Source organism: Coptis chinensis, chromosome 3 (genome assembly GCF_015680905.1).
Source record: "Coptis chinensis isolate HL-2020 chromosome 3, ASM1568090v1, whole genome shotgun sequence".
NCBI classification, from domain to species: Eukaryota; Viridiplantae; Streptophyta; class Magnoliopsida; order Ranunculales; family Ranunculaceae; genus Coptis; species Coptis chinensis.
In genome coordinates this window covers 22555425-22577104 of record NC_141458.1, presented here as the reverse complement: position 1 = coordinate 22577104, position 21680 = coordinate 22555425, and the positions used below count along the sequence as shown (strand labels likewise).

At 34.4% G+C, this 21680-nt stretch overlaps 2 long non-coding RNA genes across 2 annotated transcripts; one reads left to right on the top strand and one right to left on the bottom strand.

Moving 5' to 3' along the window:
- Positions 1-878: 878 nt before the first annotated feature.
- Positions 879-4739, bottom strand: LOC147508646 (uncharacterized). Its single transcript, XR_015216398.1, has 2 exons — positions 1626-4739; positions 879-1239 (listed from the first exon to the last, which is right to left on the bottom strand). It is a non-coding gene; the product is annotated as an uncharacterized LOC147508646 (long non-coding RNA).
- Positions 4740-13794: 9055 nt separating this feature from the next.
- On the top strand, positions 13795-16410 carry LOC147508645 (uncharacterized). The gene is made up of 5 exons (XR_015216397.1): positions 13795-13928; positions 13997-14113; positions 14966-15068; positions 15851-16028; positions 16163-16410. It is a non-coding gene; the product is annotated as an uncharacterized LOC147508645 (long non-coding RNA).
- Positions 16411-21680: the final 5270 nt, after the last annotated feature.

Below are 21680 nucleotides of genomic sequence, written 5' to 3'. Positions count from 1 at the left end.
ATCATTTATTCATTTCATCATTTAAAACAAAACAACTAACAAAAAAATTGTTTTTTAGAACTTCAATATAATATCTAATACAACTTAAAAATATCAACTAACTACTACGTACACATTTTTCTTCTCTGTCAACATATATGCATGATTTTAGGACTACTCATATCAATATTGTTTTAGGACTACTAATATCAACATTGTTTATAATGCTAACCCGGTTTGTATGTTTGTTTATCGGGTGTGTTCATATATAAACATAATCGATAAGTCTTAACAGGATTGATATTGAAGAAGGTTGTTTGTTGCATATGGTTTGCGTTCGTTTATGGTTAGTGTTGCATTAAAGAATATATGATTGTTTTCTCCTTAAGGTGTAATAGATTTTCAAATTGAGGCAAAGTTGTATTCTTGTTGGAATTATAATTGAAGACACTACACCAGAAAAAGCCAAAAACGATGGTAATTGCCGTCCTCAATCGAGATTTGCGACGGAAATTGGTTTTCCATTCGTTGCAAATCGCACTGTCGTTAATATTAACGACGGGAAACTGCGTGGTAAATTGAATTAGAAATGCGACGAGTGTGAGACATTTAACACCATCGTTAATTATAAGACACTCAAAACCGTCGCAAATCTCCTTTGTACTGCAACTTCATATTTTCAAATCTGGAACGTACCCATCCATCGTAAATTTGCATCCCAAGTTTAGGCCACACATTTCCGTCAATTAACGACACTATTCCCCGTCGTATTTATTTAAATTAATTTTTTTAATAATTAATTTTTTGGTAGAACCTATTTTTCCCGACACCGCTACTAAATATTACTTAATTCTTAGATCATAAAATCAATTACACAAGCAACATACTAAAACAACAAATTTCAAAAATTGATATATTATACATTGGTTTTCCAAAATTTACAATGTTATTGCCAATAAATAACTAGGTTTTTAAAGTACACAAGGCATAATAACAAAAACATAATGGAAAAAACAATTTGTGTTTTGAAATTCCTAACTTCATCACTTTTACGCAATTTGTTCTTTCATTGAGTCGCACAACCTTTCATGTGGGTATGTAAAGAGCCTCTGAGAATTTTCTAGAGATGGAACAAATAGAGGCAAACAATACAGCAGGAGCATTATCAGTGCAGCGCCACTCCACACAAAGCAAGAGTAGACTTCGGTTCATCGGAATGAACCTGGAAGTTACTTAACAAGACTACTTATGGCCAGATACCTAATAATAGCATTCATATATTAAAGACTAAAGTCAAATAATTAACACAAAATGCACTATTGAAAACAACAAGGTTTAAGTATCTAGTAGGCTATTTACCATTCAAACCATCATGTAAGAGTTGCTGTGAAAGTGGGTTTAACACTATCATATGAAGGACTCAAGAAAAAAAAAATGCATGTACAGATTCAAGATGATATAATTCTCATGTGCGTAGAAACTTACCCATTCAAACTTGAGAGTCTGCAAATTAAAGATATGAAACCTTTAAACCTTTAAATTACCAGTCACTATGAGAAGTTAGACGGTCGAGTACAATGTAATTAAGTTAATACAATAAATAAATTTCAAAATACAAAGATAAGAAACAGGACTTGGAGCGTTACCTTGTTATGAAAGAAAATTCCCTAGCTCTCATAGGACCTACGCTCATCTAAGTATCACTCGATCACTTCAAGCTGCAATTCTTTTCCAATATATTACCCTGAAAAAAGAAAAACGAACTTCTGAAGACTCTAATTGCACTGTCACTGTAAACCAGTTGTGACCATATGCCCAAGGGACCAAGAGATACAAAAATTCAGCACTAGAAATTAAGTTCAATTTTGCGATGCTTTCTTTTGATCAGTAGAAAATTTCATTTGCAAATAAAAGAAAACAAAGCAAGCGAAATAGGATTGTAATGTTATAATCGATCAATTCAGTAGCTAACAACTTATTTTCATAACAAAACAACTCATTTTCATATATTTCATCATTCATTACATTTCAGTAGCTAACAATTAGAAAATGCACACAACCAAAGAAACCAAATCAACAGCAAGAAGAATTCCCATCATGAACCTATATAACCCCAATAAAAAAAAACAAATGGAATGCTAGCAATCAACAAAGTTTCAAACTTCAGACTAGGGAATATATGGTTGGAAAATCAGATGAATAGCAAAATCCAAGAGAGTAAAGAAAGCTAGAAATGATGCTCCCAATTAATACTCAGACCACACAATCAATCAAATGCCCAATAGTGATTCCAAAGCATGGATTGTCAAAAAGTACCCAATTACTATGATTGAAAGGGTGAAAGTATGGTAGAATAAGACAAAGATAAGAAATATTGTTGATTTGTTGTTGACTGCAAGTGGTTCTTTCTACTGACCATGGACGCCCCCAAACAAGAGGTGAGAGTTGGGTTGTGGGGTAGGTTTAATTGTACATAGTCTAGTTATTTAGGAGTTTTGTGGCACGTGTCCCACACTTGTCTCCAAAGTAAAACTTCACATGCAACCAAAATAATTAGCAAATCAAAGAAGTTATTAAACAAATAAAATCTAGCTAGTTAAAAATCACAAATTAAATAAATAGAAATCTCAAACTGAATGAAGAGGAATTCTAGTGCTCCTTAAAGTAGAAACTTAAAAAGGAACAGTAACTACACGCAACACAGTAACACGGTATGAGAAACCCGGACATCACAAGGTTTCTCTATGAAAATTTTGGGCAATTGACTCTTGGTAGCTAATATTGAACCTAAGAAAATAATACCAAACAGGAAGGATGTCGAAACAGCCATCACTATAGAGAACTTGGCAGCTTTAGGTTCTCGGGCTCCTAGCTCATTTGAGACCCCGACACTGAGAGGAAATCAAGAGTATAGGCAGAATGAGTAGGAAACCACTTGTAGTTAGGGTTTTTTTCTTTATGAAAAATCATACAAAGATATTCAGAGGAGTAAAAATCCATTACATTTTCGCTACAAAACAACTCATTTTCATATATTTCATCATTCATTACATTTCAATAGCTAACCATTACAAGACTGTACGTGTATATAGTCTTCATTGGATACGAGGAGTATAGTCCCAAGACTGTTTCCAAATTATTAAATTCTGGTGTAGCGTGAAGTTGGCATGCCCTATAACCCAAATGATTTGCGCTTTTCTTCAATACGACATTTCAATTAAAACTATAGCTTGGTCACAAATATACTAAAGACTAGAAAACCATCGTAACAAGAAATGATCTTGAAAAAATAAGCAAATGACACAGATATAGAGTAGCGTTACATCTTATGCAAGACAAGAAAAAACATTACTCTTATAGATAATGGACCAATAAATCTGAACATTTATAATTATATACATTCATTACTATGAAGCAAGTTCCAATAGGTAATATATCCACATACACATACTCACATCAAAATATCAAATATGCACTATCAAACAACAAAAACTACAAATAAGCAGTGAAACAAGCCCCAAGTCTCACTAACTTTTACAAAAACATGTCATAAAAAATAGTAGAGAAGCTAATATACATACCTCAGCTAATTTAATCTATGGATCAAATAAAAATACTCGCAACAAATGTTGACGAAAGATACTAAAAAAAAACAAGTGTTGATGAGGAAGTTAAACATTCAATCAATACATTATTCTTCTTCAAGGGCACTACTACGTGTTAAGGTCAGGACCACTAGTCAAGAGTACCAAGGAGAAACCTAAGGTCTTAATGATAGCAACCACTTCGACATATTATATATATATACAAATAATTTTTGGGTGCAAACAAAAAAACAATCACGAACAACCCCATCAACATTTTTTTTATCACCTAAAATGACACTCATATACGTATTTAACCTCTTAATCTAATAACCCCAATTAATAACATAAAATGAATTAATAACATAAAATGAATTGAAATGGAATGTAATGACCACTTCTATGTTTCAACATATACAAAAACATTAACTACACAAGAATCACAAAAAGATAGCTTTTTTTTTAGCAAATAACAAACCCAAATTTTGACAAATGAAAATAATTTCTACAACAAAACTAGTTTACAACTGAAAACTGAACAAGATTAATTAACAACAACACCTGTGCCACTAACAACTAAGATCAAGCAACTCTAAAACAATCAGCACCAAATAATTCAATATGAATCAAATTAACATAACCCAAATACTAAAATATAGATGAATATTTCATACTCATCAAAGAAAAATCGAAATAACAAATACCCATGATAGATTCAGCGAACCCCATTGAATCCATAGTAATAAAACAATAAAAAATGCAAAAGAATGAAGAAAGGAAAGAACTTTACCTCAATTTGGAGAAGGAACTTTGATTTGATCGAAGTTTCAAGTACCCATTTCAGTTTAGTGAATAATACATCAATTTAATAACCAAAAATCAGTCGAAAAAACACAAACTTGAAGCTTTAAAATCATTAACTAAATGTTATATTTTGAGAGAGAAAGAGAGAGCTTACAATTTTATAGAAGCTCAAAAGCTATTGCATTGTGTTACTTACAGAAGCTCTTGCTTAAGTGGACAAAACTCACGGCTTGTTAGAAGTCACCTTTTTTTTTGGTTTTATCTCTCTTTCCGCTAGGTTTCTAACTGGCTTTGTTAAAAATAGGGTATTGGAAATAATGAGCGCAAGAGTGAAAAACTAGCCCCGCCCACTTAAGGCGACGAGTACTAGAACTGCCGCTACCGTCGTGTATTTACTACACTAAAACTTGTCCACTTTTTTACCTAAACTCATTATACGACGATCTTATGCCATATACGATGACTTTATCAGTCCTAATTTAAGGACGGTTTTAGCAGTCTTAAGCTGGTGTCGTTTTTTAGCATTTCTGGTGTAGTGAGAGTTATACGTTCAAGAAAGTTTGTAATTTAATTATATTTGTGAATTTTTGCAATGAAGATGAGTTTGTTTTAATTAAAAAAAATATATATTGGTTTCAAATTGTTTATAATAATTAAATGATAGTGTGTCTTCGGAAGTTTGGAGTGTTTCACACCTCGAAAATCGAAGAATTATAAATAAATATTGCTTATCGATTTTGTCGAAATTCAGAATGTGACACAGTTTCATGTCACACATATGGTGGTGAAGTGAGACACAATATTGTCGCCTAGACTCTTAGCGAGGAGAATTGGAACAAGGCCCCTAAGTCATTAGGTTGGTATCCAAAATAATATACATTTTTAAGTCGAGCGAAAATGACATGAGAACCAGCGACAGCCTAAGCTAAGACAATATTGAGATTTGATGTTCTTTTATCAATTTGAACGGACCTTACTATTTAAAGGACCAAAATCTGTTGGATGCTAATGAGATCTCGCTGAATAACACTAATATTATGTCCTCTTGTTAATGGATTTCTTAAATGATACCACCACGTCTTTGAAAAGTCTTATGAATATGACCCCTTTGCGTCATCTACGTCTGTCGTTCAAACACATGGCTGTACATGAAAATATCTTAATCTCAGACATTTTTTTTTCGATAAATTCTTAATCTCAGACATGTTCATAAGAAGTTATAAGAGAAATAAACAATAGATATTGCAAGTATCTGCTCCAGCTGAATGTTACCATACAGTTTCTGTACTCTCCAACCAATATATGTGATAATCAGAGTCAGCTCAGACACATATTACATGTACTTCTTTCCCAAGAAAAAGAGAGGCGTGTACTTTCTAGTTTGTAGTTTGCAGTTTGTACAATCCGATGTATTCACGAATGGGTGGCTAATTTAAGACCCGATGTAGGCAACGTCATTTTTAGCTCGCAAAATTGAACTACGTGGATATGAACAATGAACAATGGCTTTTAATTGGAACCGCTGCTATAGTCCGGAGGCTGGGCACCCTGCCCATTTCACACAACACACACACCATAGCTAGGCAACCAGTTGGTCAGCCCCCTAGTTTGGAGCTTGGAAGTTGGAACTTGAAATATTCGGAAACTTTGTTCCTTGTTAGTTAGGAACGCAAAATAATTTAAAAGATATGCAACCAAAAAATACGAGTACTACAACAGAAAATAGCTTTAATAGCTCTCAAAAAACGCCATGACTGACTTCTGATAGCTTACTAGCTCATGCTATTGAAGCCTATGATATCTTTGGTAGAAAGCAAAGATGGCACTTTTGGCAAGCCATGACTGCTGAACCATTTATAGCCTGCTTTGCACGGCATTAATAAAATGTACCAATAGCCTAAAGTGCAAGCTATCACTGTCTCGTTATTATTATTTTTTTTTTTTGGTCCTGCAGTGGCTTCTGAAACCTGAACTACCCTGTTGCCTGTTCACTATAAATATTAGAATTCAAATATTTGCAAAGACAACTGAAACACAAATTCTAATTGTATTCATCACTAAAACCATAATATGCAGTTATATGTATCTATCCCCAATCCTCCAATCATAACAAAGACAATAACAAAAATTTAATATTCAAATGTTTTTCGAAACTTGAAAAACAACATTAACAATATTAGGAAGCAACTAACAACAAGCGAGAGGGGTCGCCTACAGTTCCAACAAGTAACAAATAACCAGTGGGTCAACCAAAAATGTCAGCAAGCAACAAGTTTCATAGAGGTCAGCCTACAGTTCCAGCCATAGTACAAAATATCAGGATATGGGTATTTATCGATATTCAATTTTTGGATATGTATCGTGGATATATCTCCCTTTTTGGAGATATTTGACATTGTTTCACATGCAAATATCGTGGATATATCTAAAATATCGACAAATATCGTAGATATTGTAAATATTTTTTGATATATCATGATACATTATTTATATTTATTTGAAATATAATGGTAAATATTAAATAAAATTATTATATACACAAAATATCGCCAAATATCTCCAAATATCACAAATATCGTCGAAATATCACCAATATTTGCAATCGTATATATCTCTGAACATATCGTGATATTTATATATCTTTCTCTGAAATCTGGATAGATATCTCTAAATATCGCGATATATCAGGATATTTTGTACTATGATTCCAACAACTAACAAATCACCAGAATGGGTCAACCTACATTCCGAACAAGCAACAGAGCTCTTAAGCAATACCCAACGAATTGTCTTCAAAAATTGAAAAATATATAACTATTTCAATCTATAATTCTATATGCTAAGTGAAACATTTGAACCTCAATCTATAGTACTCTCAGCAAAAGTAACGTTTAAAGTCATATAAATTCTAAAGTTAAAATGACCCGTGTCAAATACTCTTTCAAAAGTCTCTTTAAATGTATCCCAGTTCTTACTTAATTCTTGAAAACTTCTCTTCCACAACACTTGCTTCTAAAGCATCACCTATATGAATCAAAGGCCTAGTTGGGTTTTGTTCTTCGAGCTTCGAAAGCTCGAAAAACTCTCTTCCCATTGATATTACTGATGGATCAAGCTCATATCCACGAATATTAACATCTGGGTATAACTCTAAAAGCAGTAATGCTAATACAGAAGGACCAACTCATATGACATCCACTCCTTTTCCATCTTCTCACATCACTCTCTCTCTCTATTCAATTTTGCCAAATAAAAGTCTTAGTTTGAAATAAAGTTCAAACAGGACCCAAGTTTTACTCCCTCACTACAAAATAATTGACATATACCGACGGACAAAAACCGTCCTGGCAGAGCTACGCCGACGGATTAAAACCGTCCCTAGGACGTCCTAATTTGCTTTGTCGCCATTGCTTTAGTTATGGACAAAAACCGTCGGAAAGGACCGTCGGTATAGAATAGCTATGCCGACGGTTATGTGTGGGATTTTATCCGTCGGCATAGATACGCCGACGGTTATGTGTGGGATTATATCTGTCGGTATAGGTCACCTTTGGCGACGGATTGGTGTGTGATGGTATCTGTCGGTATAGGTCACCTTTGGCGACGGATTGGTGTGTGATGGTATCTGTCGTTGTATGCGAAACAATATGAATCACAGTTGATGTCAGCTAGGGATTGTGTCTGTTCGGAATTGTTTTTTTAAAAAAAAAAATTAATTATTATTATTATTATTTTTAAATGCTCATATTTTATTAATTCAATCAATGTTTACCAAAATCCTACATTTTAATCCATACCCAACTTTCTAGCATGAACTCATATATATATATATATATATATATATATATATATATATAACTTGTGGTCATAATTCTCATCTTCAACTTACAAAATAAGTTCACATCTTGAACTTAAAAGAGAATTCAGTCTAGCAAAAACCATATTCATGCGATCTCTTAAAGTACCTATAAGTTCACATCCTCCACCACGTCAATTTAATTTCTTAAGTACTAGAGCAAAATAAAGATCGCTAACTACTAGTTTTAGACAAAAGAGAAGTTCAATAAACACTTCAAGAAGACGAACTATGAGATGCAAACACCAAGAACTCTTTAGGGCAGATGACAGCTCCTTGCACAACTTGACCAAGTGTTTTTTGCCATGCATTGTGAGGGAAAGGCAGGATAGCATCAGCCCTACGCACGACCTGGACATAAACTTTGAAGTTCCCTTCTTCTAAAGTCCTTTCACCATACTCTGTGTTGGGGTTGACGTCTTGCACAACACCTCTAGCAACAAGTTCAAGCGGCCAACCTCACGCAACTCACAGTCTTTGCCAATATAGTAGGCATTTTCCAGCTGAAAAGAAAACATTTTAATTAATAAAGATTTCACGTTAAAACAATACATACATGTAGATAGACGTGCACGTAGAGAAACTATTTAAAAAGTCTGCGACACCATTCATTACATTGCACGTGATTATTTTGTTGCAAAGAACGTAAAACATGGCATAAGAATAAAGTATATACAACAACACGTTGACCAGTAACACCAACAGTAACAGCAGCAAAATAATTTGAGTCCATAGTTTCTAACTTAAACTATTGAAGTAACTTGGATATGTTTGATACATATGATGGGTGCCCAAGACCATGTGCTAGATAGTACATAACCCACTAATACCAACAGCAATGTGCTTCAACCTATTAGAGACTGGTTAGGCAACTCGTTCTCTCTTTTTACGGGTTCTATCTTCCAGAACAAAGTGAGTAGAAAACTAAATCTATTACTAACCTACCGAGCAAGAATTCAGAATAAACAAGAAACTAGAATAAATAAATTAAATTAAGCAAGTTGTTTCAGTGAAATCAGAAAACCTTTGATAAGTCAGGCTTCAGTTTCGAGATTGAAGTCTTGGGATAAAAATGTGCCTCATACAATTAGAGCCATTACTTATTTATGTGATGCTTCACATAGGTCCACTTCTTTTCTTGTTAAACACTGGGAAGTTTGTGTAATGTGTACTCCTTGAACTGGTGGATCTGGTAGTTCAGTACGTATATGTTATCATCATCAGCTTATGAATCAAGATTATAATAGTCCCCCCCCACGCTTTTAGTGTGAATGTCGGACACCTAGAAGTCTACAAAGACAACCCATAACATAAATGATTGACAACAGAAGCCGGACGACTTTCAGAAGTCTTCGGAGAATAGCCTAAGATATATAAAAGTCTTAATAGAAGTGAACACCCAGACTTGTGCTAACCCAAAAAAGAGCTCCTCAAATGTCACTTCAGTTCTGCAATAAGCTCAAGAAAAAGAGCTTCAGCAATTGGAACGACAGCTCAACCAGTATCTCAAACAATATATGCATCACGGGACTCGGGAGCATTTTCGCAAAGTTATGGTAGACAAATGAGATACTTTCAGAGAATTGTGTAAAAGCAATTACCTAGAAACTAACTAAACAGGTAATAATGTTTAATGAGCTAGGACCGTTCTGTTGACTCTTAACAATTCCCTGAATTTTCAGTCGAGCAACATCTTTCAAGTACATCATACAAGACAAATGAGATACTCTAGCAAAGTTTTATATTAGGAGCAGTGTAACTGCATTATGGAACCTCGATCAATATAAATGGTTAGGTAGACTGGCAGACAATATAAATGGTTAGGCAGACTGGCAGACCCCCCCTACCTGTGTTGATTAACATAATGAATGTACACTGTCCCTATCATATCATTATAAGCTATATGTTTTACTCCACATTCAAGATGGGGTACAAATTAATTGAACTAGCTGATGTACAGTAGAGTTGCAGATCGAAGGATGCAAAGTAGTCAGAAGCTTGATTCGATATAGTGTCTTGAACTGTTAGCTGAAAGAGCCGTAAATGAGGGGCAGCTAAACCTATGGATAGAAGCAAACTCTACTGCTGCAATTCATGGTTTTGGTTATAAGGAGATCCCTTAGAAGCTAAGCAGCAATGAAACCCAAATCTCCACTCTACTGCTGCAATTCATGGTTTTGGTTGTAAGTGTCACATGGTTCAATCCAGAACAAACCTACGCCATCACACACTGTACTTCCAACTTGTCTATAACAAAATCTAATTTTTTTCTCTAATAACATTTATTATTTCATGACGACCACTTTGCCATTCCACCACCCATTATTACTACTACAACCCAAATCTCAACAAGTAACATTTACCACTAGATGCCACGTGTCAACTCAAGCATTCCGTCGAAGTGATTTCGACGGGTTCGCTAAAAAAGTAGCGTCAGGGGAAGTGTGGAAGGACGCGTGGCGAAGTGCGAATGATGGGTTTGAGCAACTCGTTTATGATGCTAAAAAAGCAGTTGAAAGAATTGATAGGCAGTACTCAGTGTCTCGTCGAGTGAGCGAGGTAGCTCAGACTGCTAAATATAAAGCTCGTGAGTTGGATCGTGAATAAGAGATTGGTCAGAAGTGGAAGTCTTTCAGTCTTGACTTTTCAAGAAACTTACCTGGGGTATGTCTGTATGTTGTTCATTTTTAGATACAGTCTATTTTTATATTATTAATGCTTATTTAGTCTGTTTTAGTTTTGTGGTAAACATTTTTAGATAAGTCTATTTATATTATTAATAATTACTAGTGCAAGACCAAACCTAAAGGAAGGACATCTAGAAATGGAGGGATGGCAAGTTAAGAAGCAAACAAGAGGAAAGAAGGTCTATAGCAATGGTGCTCCTGCAAACCAAACTTGTTCACAGGTGTCTTAATGAGGACAATTTTCTGGAATGCATTATTGGTAATGATAATACCATTACTTTGTGCATGAGTTAATAAACAACAAAAAGGGCCAAAAGAAACAAAAAGGAAAGAGTAAAGAACAAAGCTATAGAAAGACAAAGAAATAGAAGGGCAATGATATTGTCTATAAAAAGAGAAAGTTAAGTTATTGATAGTTACCGGAGCAGTACTGTGACGACTAGCATGAGAATGTGGCGATGGAACATTGTCGTTGAAAGTTCCCCTTTGGCTCATAAACAGGCCTCTAATCTCTTCCATGTGCCTCGACATTTTAGCATCCATATTCGCCTCCATAGTTTCAATCCTCCTCTCAAGGAGAGTATTTGCCTCCATCAAGCCATCATTCTTTTTCATCAAAGAGTCTTCTTTTCGCAGTACAGTTTTACAAACCCCTGTACCTAGACCTCGGAAACAACCTCTTTTATCTGGCCCAACCACCTGTTTTCATTGAGCAATTTATAACAAGTACAAAAACTAAAATAAATATCTATCATGATATTGAAACAACTATACCGTAGCAATTGTGTCTCCAGACAAATCATATTGCGACTCTAGATGCTCTGAGATGTGATTCTTAATCGAATTCTGTTAAAATTACAAAAATAAGATGAAAGTCATTCATTTTAAACTAAAGATGTATATATAAGCTAAATACATACTAAAACACTAACCAATACTTCCTGGCTTTGTGGAACAGTTTCCTTTGGTTTATGAATAAGCATATAGGAGTCTGCCCTTGTAATCTCCGATTCAGGAATACCTTTCTCCAAAGCTAGCTCATTCCGAGCTATAGCAACTGAAGTTCTGCCAAGAGATGAAGCACTACACCATAATGGTCATTTTCTAACAGAGCCAATTTGGCATTAGTAACGGTTATAGTTGTAACTTACTGTATCACGGATATATCCGTTAGTAATGGGAACAATCGTTAGAAAATATCTACAATAATAGTTTTTATAATTTTTAATAAGTTGGTCACGTTATCTAACATTTATATCCGTTACTAAACCCATAAAATAAAATAAAAATATCAGAACAAAACGAAATAAAACAAAAAAATAATAATAACGAAATAACGAAAATATGAAGAGGGGAAATTTGGTCACGCATACGCAGTTTCTCTATTCATCTTCCCCCTTTCTATTCTCTCTCTCTCTTGGTAAACCCTAACCTCTCTCTCTGCCTGTATACCCCTTTCAACTCTCTCTTACTCTCTTCCTACAAATACCCTGCGCCCCTTATAGTTGAGAGGGAAAGCGAAAAAGAACTAACTTTGATGAAATTTTAGAGAACGAACAGTGCTATATGTTTTTTCAATTAGGTACTCGATCTGTCTGTCTCTTTCTCTCGTCATTTCAAATTGTTTCGCTCAAATTCTCAATATTGGGTTCTAGGGTTTTGACGATGTAATCATCTTTGTTTTTTCACTAAACAACAATTAGCTAACCATTATGGGTTTATATGCTTTGTTGAATTTAGGTTTTCATTGGCCAAAACAATCTTCATTGCCTGCTTCGTTTTTTTCAGTACCTAAATTGATCGGAACATCCTTCATTTTGACAGGTTTGTTTCTTCCAATCAAATAATATGGGATGTTGCTTCTTTTTTATGGAATTTGTCGGTGTTGCTATGGATTTGTTTGATATTCACGGTTTTTGTTTTCTTTATAAACATTTTATTGTGGTTGAATTATTAAGTGAAGATTTTTAGTTGGTTTAGTTGATTGGATTTTATAAGAGATGAATGATACAAAATAAATCAATCAATGAAAGAACTTATGAAATTATTGACCTTCCCGTTGATAAAACTTATCACTAGGTTTTTATTTGACGCCATATCGACTGGAGTTCTGCTTACTTTTGTTTTGAATATAAGTCTAAAATTTGCTACATGTGGCCTGACAGTTGCAATATATACAACAAATTTTCATCCATTTTCTAAAGACACCAGATTTAAGACTTCAGCTCTTAGAGATGTAATGATCCAGAGATCAGAAAGATTGACCATTTAATTAATAGTTTTTGTTACTTTAGTAATAGGTTATTATCAGTTTCCTATTTGTTTTGGAACAAGGTTAGGTTATCCGTTAGGAATAGGACCGAGGTGGTTTCCTATTTGGTTGTCAATTAGAATGTATATATACTTTTTACTTTTCTTATTTAGAGGACTTGAACCCACAACTATTCCCTATTTGAGTTTGATTCTTGATGATTGTTGAGAGATTGAACTCAAAGTTAGAGTTTTTTTCCCCTTTGTTTGGTGATTAGAACCTTAAAATTGGACATTATTCTAATAATTTGCATGTGTTAACTGTTGTTCTTTGCGTCCACCAACGATTTGCATCATATAGATTGTTGAATGTATTCTTCTATCTGATTTTAGGCTTGCGTAGAAAGTAATTTCTTGTGACTTTTTTTTATTTTTGTTTATATCTTTTTACTAATATATATATAAATTACTGGATTTGCTGCCTTTCTGCATAGATATAAAAAGGAAGTATCAGACTAAGTTAGGTGCATGCTATTCCCTTTTTGTTAAGATTTTTTAGTGCTTTCTTATTCTTTTGTACCTTGCCATTTTCATTTCTTTTAGTGTTGTTGTAATTCCATCACGTACTAATTTTGGGGTGTGGGGGTGTTCAGCCTTTGATGCTCCTACAATGGACAATATCAGAAGACTTTCGGATCACTGTGGTGTCCCAAGGCATATATACCCTTGGCGTTGATGTGTTATGATATCATGGTCCCACCAACAGAGGTATGCTTGGGTGTCTTATTTGTATTATATTTTGTTGGTTTATTACTGAAAACAATCTTTTGCTCCAGGTAGAGAAAGATATCGGAGAGAGAGAGAGAGTGAGTTCCTTTCATGGGGTCGGCATATCAGTGGCTTGTGAAATTAATTTCAATGAGATTTCTTCTGGCCATGAAAACCACGATGAGGTTTGTCCCGCACTCTATGCAACTACGCACATGATATTGTAACCTTCCATGGTTATCGATTGCCACAGTGAAGTTTCTAATCTTATTTTTATCCTATCCAGCTAAAGCAAAGTATTTCACCGACTCTAGAACTAAACACCTACCTTCCAAATATGTGTTGCAAACCATTAATTGCACCTCATCTTTGCATGTATCTTGAGTTTGATTCATAAATAAAAAATATCTATGTGGACCTTCTCTTACAAGATCATATACTACTGATGCTACAGGTCTGTTTCCACATCAAGCATATTTTTCCCTGAATGTAGGGTATATGCATCAAAAGTGAATTGAAAGATAAAGTTTCATGGTTGTCGTGTGTTAACATGCTTTGTCATTATCTTCTTTAATGCTATTGTTGTGTGCATGTGTTAATTCTACCTCCCCATTTATCTTTTCGATGTATCTGATATTATTTCCCTGTCGTCTATATCAAAACCTTTTGTTTACCTAAGAGCTTAAACCTTTTGAAGCATAATCATGGCACTAATTTAGAGCTCAAGCCACCAAGAATGTTATTTGCAATTAAGTCCCCCAAAATCCTAACAAGGGAGTGGCTCTATCCCCACCCCCTTAACTTATTATGCCTCACACAGTTTGCTTATTGGTTACTGAATAAAATATAACTTGAGAACGTTTTATAAATTTTTCTCAATTCTTACGGTTAAATGGTATATCTTGCATTCAAAGAAGTTGTATTGTCTCTTTTTTTTTTTTCTCTAAGTTATGCAAATATGTACTGTCTCTTGAAAACAGCCTACAATATTTATTGCTCATCTATATCAGGATTATCAACAACTACTATTTTTGCAGGTCAAAATGGATTTCTCCCATGCTATTAGTTGACCCTAAAGTAATATATCCAACATTACTATACTTGGAGCAGTTCATAGTCAGTTGGGGGATATGTACTTTGGTAAGTGGGACTTCTAGCTTGTTTCCTTGTCGTAAATGTTTGCTGCCAGTTGATAATTTTATGTCCACTCCTCTCTATACATGGCTTATAGCTGCTTGCCTCTATATGATGCATTCTTATTGGGATCTTTGGAAGATGGTCTGAATGCCCTTCTTAGCATCGAGGTAGTACACAATTAAGAGTTGCTAGGATTTATCGTTAACAGATAAAAAATAGTTGTACTTGGATGTTGCTTATTCCCTTTGTTCCTCATTTTGTCTATGGATTGTTTCTTGAAGTTTTGGTAAATTACTAGCTAGCATGACCTGTTTTGTTCTTTGAGAAATATTAGCAAATTGTGTATGCATTTTTGGTCATTGTTTTTGAGTTTAAATACTCATTTACTTGGTATGTCCATTTGAGTTTCTAATACATGTATGTGGGCTTGTGTTTGTTTTTTTGGTGGGTGGGTTTTTGTGCATGTGTGGGAAAAGGAAGGGGGGACTCATCAAAAGTGATCGAGTTGTTAATGGTTCGTACCTGGAACAAGGAGGAGTTGTTAATGTCTACCAATTAAAAATGTAACATCTACCAATAAAGATAGGGAGGAGGCATGGAATTCCTTAAAGGAAATTGATATAATTATGATGGGTTTCATGAAGACGTGAAGAGTTTTGGAATTTAAGTTAGGCTGAACTTCTATTTTTATTGTAGCGAGAATATCATGTCTTATGTATTGAAACTATACAACTAGAACCTTTATGCCTAATATGTTGCTTTATATGTCCTCTTTCTTTTGCTAGATTAGTAGTTTGGTTTTGTGCTTGGTTCTTCTTCAGAAGCTATAATGCAAGTATTAATGAGTTGGACTACAATAGTCACATTATGTCATGGCTTTAGATAGGTTTCGTTTTGCTAAAGACAAATGCAAGCAGGTTCTTGGGTTTGTCAGAAATTCATGTCAAGGATGAAAAATTCTTGGTAAGTCTTAAATATCTTTTCGTTGTTGCTTTTACCCAAATTGCATTGCTTATTGAAAGGTTGTTGCATTGTTGTAGTTTTTTCCTATTTCTTTCTCAAATTGTTTTTGAGGCCAAAAGCTATCTTTTCTACAGGTTGTTACTTTGTTGCAATATATGTGTATGGTTGAAATGAATCAAAGAAGGTAGAAAAGCTCCTCGACATGTTGTTTTTGTTTCTATGTAATTTGGGATTGGAGGTTTTGTTCTATAGAGTTTAATTGGTGTTTTTTTCTTTTGGATTTGTTACTTGAGTTGTTGTGGAGTATGATGTGTTTGTAACTTTGTAAGATGGAATAGTCAAATGTAGCTGAGCTAATTGTACTGCAGGGCGGAAACTATTTAACCCCAGGAATTAATTTTTTTTTCCAGACAAAAAGTTTAGTAACGGATATATCCGTTACAAACAAGTTGACTAATACTATGTTACACATCTATTACTAACGGATATTTCTGTGACTAACCAAATCATTTTTTCCCGCTGCCAAAGCGCGCCAAACTTTGGTAACATTTGTATCCGTTACAAACGACTAATATCAAAAGACATCCAACAATTGTCTATCCGTTACAAATATTTATAGTAACGGATATAATCGTTACTAAAATTAATTTAAGTAACGAATATATCCGTTAGTAATTTTGCCCTAAGTATGAATAACCCCGTGAGCTAACGGTTATAAGCGTTAGTAAAAAAATAACTAACGGATATGGCCGTTAGTAAACGCCTTTTTTGGTGTAGTGAAGGCATGATCTGTTGCTCGCGATTCAGTTTGTTCCTTGCACTCATGGCCTACATATTTAAAGCAATGTCAAATCAAACTAACATGAAGCACTACCTATTAAAACATTGACACATACCTTAAACTTATCTGTATTGCAATAATCAACAAATTTGTGCCAATCCTCCAAGGGAATGTTATGCGGCGCAACTTCTTTCACTAAGGAAGGATCTTCATCTTTGACAAAAGTTTCATACAACGTGTGCTTGTAGTTCCTCCATGCTTCATTCAGTTTCTGCCTTGTGTAGTTAGTGTCTATCGTCTTCTCATATTCAAACACAAATTGGCGTCCCAAAGTCTTAACAACTTTGTCTCACTACACCAAAAAAGGTTTTTACTAACAGCTATATCCGTTACTTATATTTTTACTAACGCTTATATCCGTTAGCTCTGGGGTGTTACAGTCACTTAGGCAAAATTTAGTAACGGATATAACTCGTTACATTTAAATTAATCTTAGTAACGCTTTATATCCGTTACTATAATTCTTTGTAACGGATAGCCAACCGTTGATCGGCAGCTTTAATCTATTCATTTCTAACGGATATAAGTGTTAGTAACGTTACGCTTTTGCTTTAGTTACTTTTCTCAAGGGAAATCAATTTTCATATGTCACGAGATATATCCGTTAGTAATAGATGTACCACTTGCTATTAATATCGATATGTGTAACGGATACATCCGTTAGTAATAAATGTGCCACTTGCTATTGATATCGATGTGTGTAACGGATATATCCGTTACTAAATTTTTGTCAGTTAAAAATATATATATTTATTTTTTTCCTGGGTCAAAATGTCAAAAAAAGTTCACCCTACACATATGAATATTCCATCTTATAGAGATATCACATTCCACAAACTTAATCAACATATAATAACAAAAAACAAAACCACTAATCAATTAAACATTATTATAAAAATATAGACACTAGTCCAAATCCCAATTTACAAATCAAACTTATATAGAAATGACTTCACCTAACCTAATCTTGGGATGTCTAATATGTTTGTCATAGAATATCCCATCGTATTGGTCGCCATCGGTCGTTTGTTATTGCTCTCTCGAAAGTGTTCCCCATCAGTTTTAGGGGTGCACATCTGCAATTCCCATAACTTCTCCCACGATATCACCACTTATTTGACAAAGCCTGGCAAGAATTGAAATATCTGAGAAACATTGACACAGGTGTGTGTTGGTTTCTGACATGGCAACCTATATGAAGTAGGACATAGTTAGGTAAAAAAATATTTCAATCCTCTAGTTACACAAATATTTCTTGGGGTTAAAACCTTATAAAGCGCCTCCTTACAAGGAAATCAATGCTAGGGGCATCTCATGGAATTGTGACTATATGTGACTATAAAGCGCCTCCTTACCCAAAATCTCTTTAGAAAAGCAGCCATATCCAAATATACTTTCCATAAAAATAGAAAGAAACTTCACAAAGTGAATAATGGGTCCATGCTCCCACAACATTTAACAAGCCCAAAATGATGTCTAGGACCCTTATATAAGCACCTGAAATGATGACATTAATAAAAAAAATTCCAGCCACCAGTATATCTAACAAAATGTAACCATCTAGTATGCTACTATAAAGGATCCAGTAGAGTACATGAGAAGTTTTGCGGTCATGTGAAGATGAAAATTGGATGTCTCATCTTTTAGAATTGATAAATCACTTTCTTCCCCTTATCGAATTTGATATTACCAAGATGATGAATCACCGCGACAACTTTGAATATTGAATCCTGGAAAATAGAAGAATGAGGACGTGGCTCTTATCAATGCAAGTTGTAAAGAAATTAAAAATATCCAGTTTGTGCACCTGTTCTGCTTCAGTAATTCCTATTATATCCATAGCTCTGCGAGTGGCAAGGTATTCATGAGCATCGCTTACACCAACTAGTTCATAGCAATTTAACTGGTTAAGATAATGAAATGATTGGGGATTTCCCAACTTATACTTCTCAATTTCCTGTTAAGTTTTAAAACAATAGGCGCATCGGCTATATTAGCATGTATCGGATCTAATAATGAAGGAACTTTCCCAAGGCGGAGGATCAAGTTCATAAGAAAATACCCGTGATGATACCGCACATAGAAGGTAGAAACAATGGTAGTTGCGCTTTCGGGGATCGGAAATTTGACAAACACGAGATCTTTCAAGAAGATAATTTCTAATAGTAGCTCATGAAGCTACTATTAGAAATTATGTCATATGGTATCCGGAATCTACCAACACTCATATTTTAAGGCTATATTTCTTTCAACGGACATAAAATAATATCAGAAAAGGTCACCATGTGGCGAGAGGACTAGTCATCAGCCGGACTTGCCGCGTGGTTGCTAAATCAAGCACAAAGTTATCGGTTATTTTATGGCCAAATTTAGCCACAAAAATGAGAAATAACATTGTTTTTCTAGCATTTGACACAACAGTTGGGGATGCTCTTATCCAAGTACCGCTTTGTGATATCAAAGGATAATACTCTGCAAAACCACAAACCATTGTGATATCATTTATTTGCAAAGTGTTTTATATCTGACTATAAACAATTCCCCACCCTCTGAGATATTGACATTTATCCTTGTTTGCAGTTATGGGATGAACGCCTAATAATTTTCAAAATAACTTGTAAAGTAATTACAACACATAAATTGTATATAAAAATTCCCGACGATATCAATCTCAAACATACCTGCTTCTTAAGCTCATTTACACCATCAATATGGGAAAGAGCATCAACTCGCGCCAACAATGAAATCATTCCATGAACATTGTTTGAAATAGCTATTCAATTTTTAACAATATATTCAACACACAGGAAAATTATCTCTGAATTTGCTATAAAGACTATAGGAATTGCAATAGAAGGCTTTCAACATACAGATAAAGGAGAATCTGCACCAGGACTTTTGTCACGGAAAAAAGACGCGGAATCCATGGACGCCACTACTAATAAGATAGGCTTGGGCTGTCCCGATGTAATACTAATTGGTGGGAGGAAGACAAGACACCGCCCGGATGTCGAAAACAGTGCAACTGAAGGTTATAAGTAAAAAAACAATGGAATGGTCCTTCAACAAACGGTACTTCATAGCATGTAATATTACAGACGATATAGAAACTAAAATGTTCGGTCATGACCAACATTAAGAAACATTGGCTTATACACCATAAAAGCATGAAGGTATGGGAAAATTCCGGTTGCAACAAATCAGATCAATGAGAAATATTAGGAACTAGAGAGACAATTGAGTAAAACCATCCCATATGTCAATATTTTGGCAAATCAAGATATCCACCATTGAAAAAATCGTACTAAGTCCGCATGAGTAAACTTCAATTCACATAATGTTACACATATAGCTTAAGCATTATACTTTCTTCTCCTCTAAAGATTCTTCATATTTTTCAGAAAACGTAACACATAAAATCTCCATCAACATAAAATCTTGAAATATTTCAAAATTACTAAATCATGTCAAAGCTTGCCTCTTACTTAAACTAAGTGTGGCCTAAATTTATTATGAACCTCCCAAAATCATAATATCTCTCGAGATTTTGGAACTTTCTTTATTCTCAAATATGGATAAAAATTGAAACATTTTTAACAAAGAAACAAGGTTTTCATGTAGTATTTCTATTATCAGTCGATGAATTGAAAATCAACCCCATTATATATCTCATTATAATCTCAATTAAACTCCTATTTGTAACACATGCAGAGAGAGAGAGATAGAGTAACGATTTCTCACCAGTAGCCACCCAAAGGCAAACAAAGGCTGCGCCTTTGACAAGATTCTGAATCATGGGTTCCCCGCCCGTTGTCTAGTTAAAGATATCAAATTTAATGTGGATTGTTAAAGTTGAAGGACCTTATATAAAGCTTCCACCTAAAGTTATCAATATAAGAGTAAACATTTTACCCCGCATCACAAGATCGAACTCATTCACGTCTACACTATATGCTCGCTTGTTCTTCTCATTCTTACCAAAGCAATCTGAAAATTTATAAGGAATTTCAGATTATCTGAGAATCTGAAATACAAGCAAGAATAGATGCCAATCAACATAATCTAGACACTTTCATTCCATAGATTGTGAGCAAAGAAAATCACTCTCGATTGGGCATGCATGTGCCAAGAACAAGAAGTCGAGGTCTTTACATTATTAGTTTATACACAATGGTTCAAAGATCAACAGCCATTAAAGGTATTTTTTTTTGAGTTTAATGTTTAACAAACTTAGGTAACACCGTAACACAATAATTGGACTACTTATATACAAATACTTATATAACTGTGTTGGTCCTAACACTAAACTCGTACATTCTTCAATGTTGAGCATTAACTTATTAAATTGTGGGGAAATATACTAATCTATTCCCATTGGGAAAACTCAAAGTTGTAGGATATAGAAGAGATCTTGATGAATATAATTTTTTCTATGCAAACACTAAATGAGAGCGTCTTTAGAAAGATACCAGCAAGATCTTCCTAAAGATACCGTATCTCAGAATGCTATTTTCTAATACTCAGTCAAACTTGATGATATGAAACATACAAGTTGTAATGGATTCAGTATGTTCAGATAGAGATGATATGAGATATCTAACAAAAAGAAATCACTAGGATTTGACTTGCTTACCTGCCACCATAATGATTCAATTATTCGAGAGAATATCCAGGCTTCAATTCTTTCCAATGCACTTGTAAATGTGTTTGGATCCTCCCAGTCGTCAAAATCATTGGTAAACTCAAAATTCCTTCCCTTTTTTCTATGGGGAGACACCTTCGTTTCATTAATGAAGATCTCTTTTTGTTTG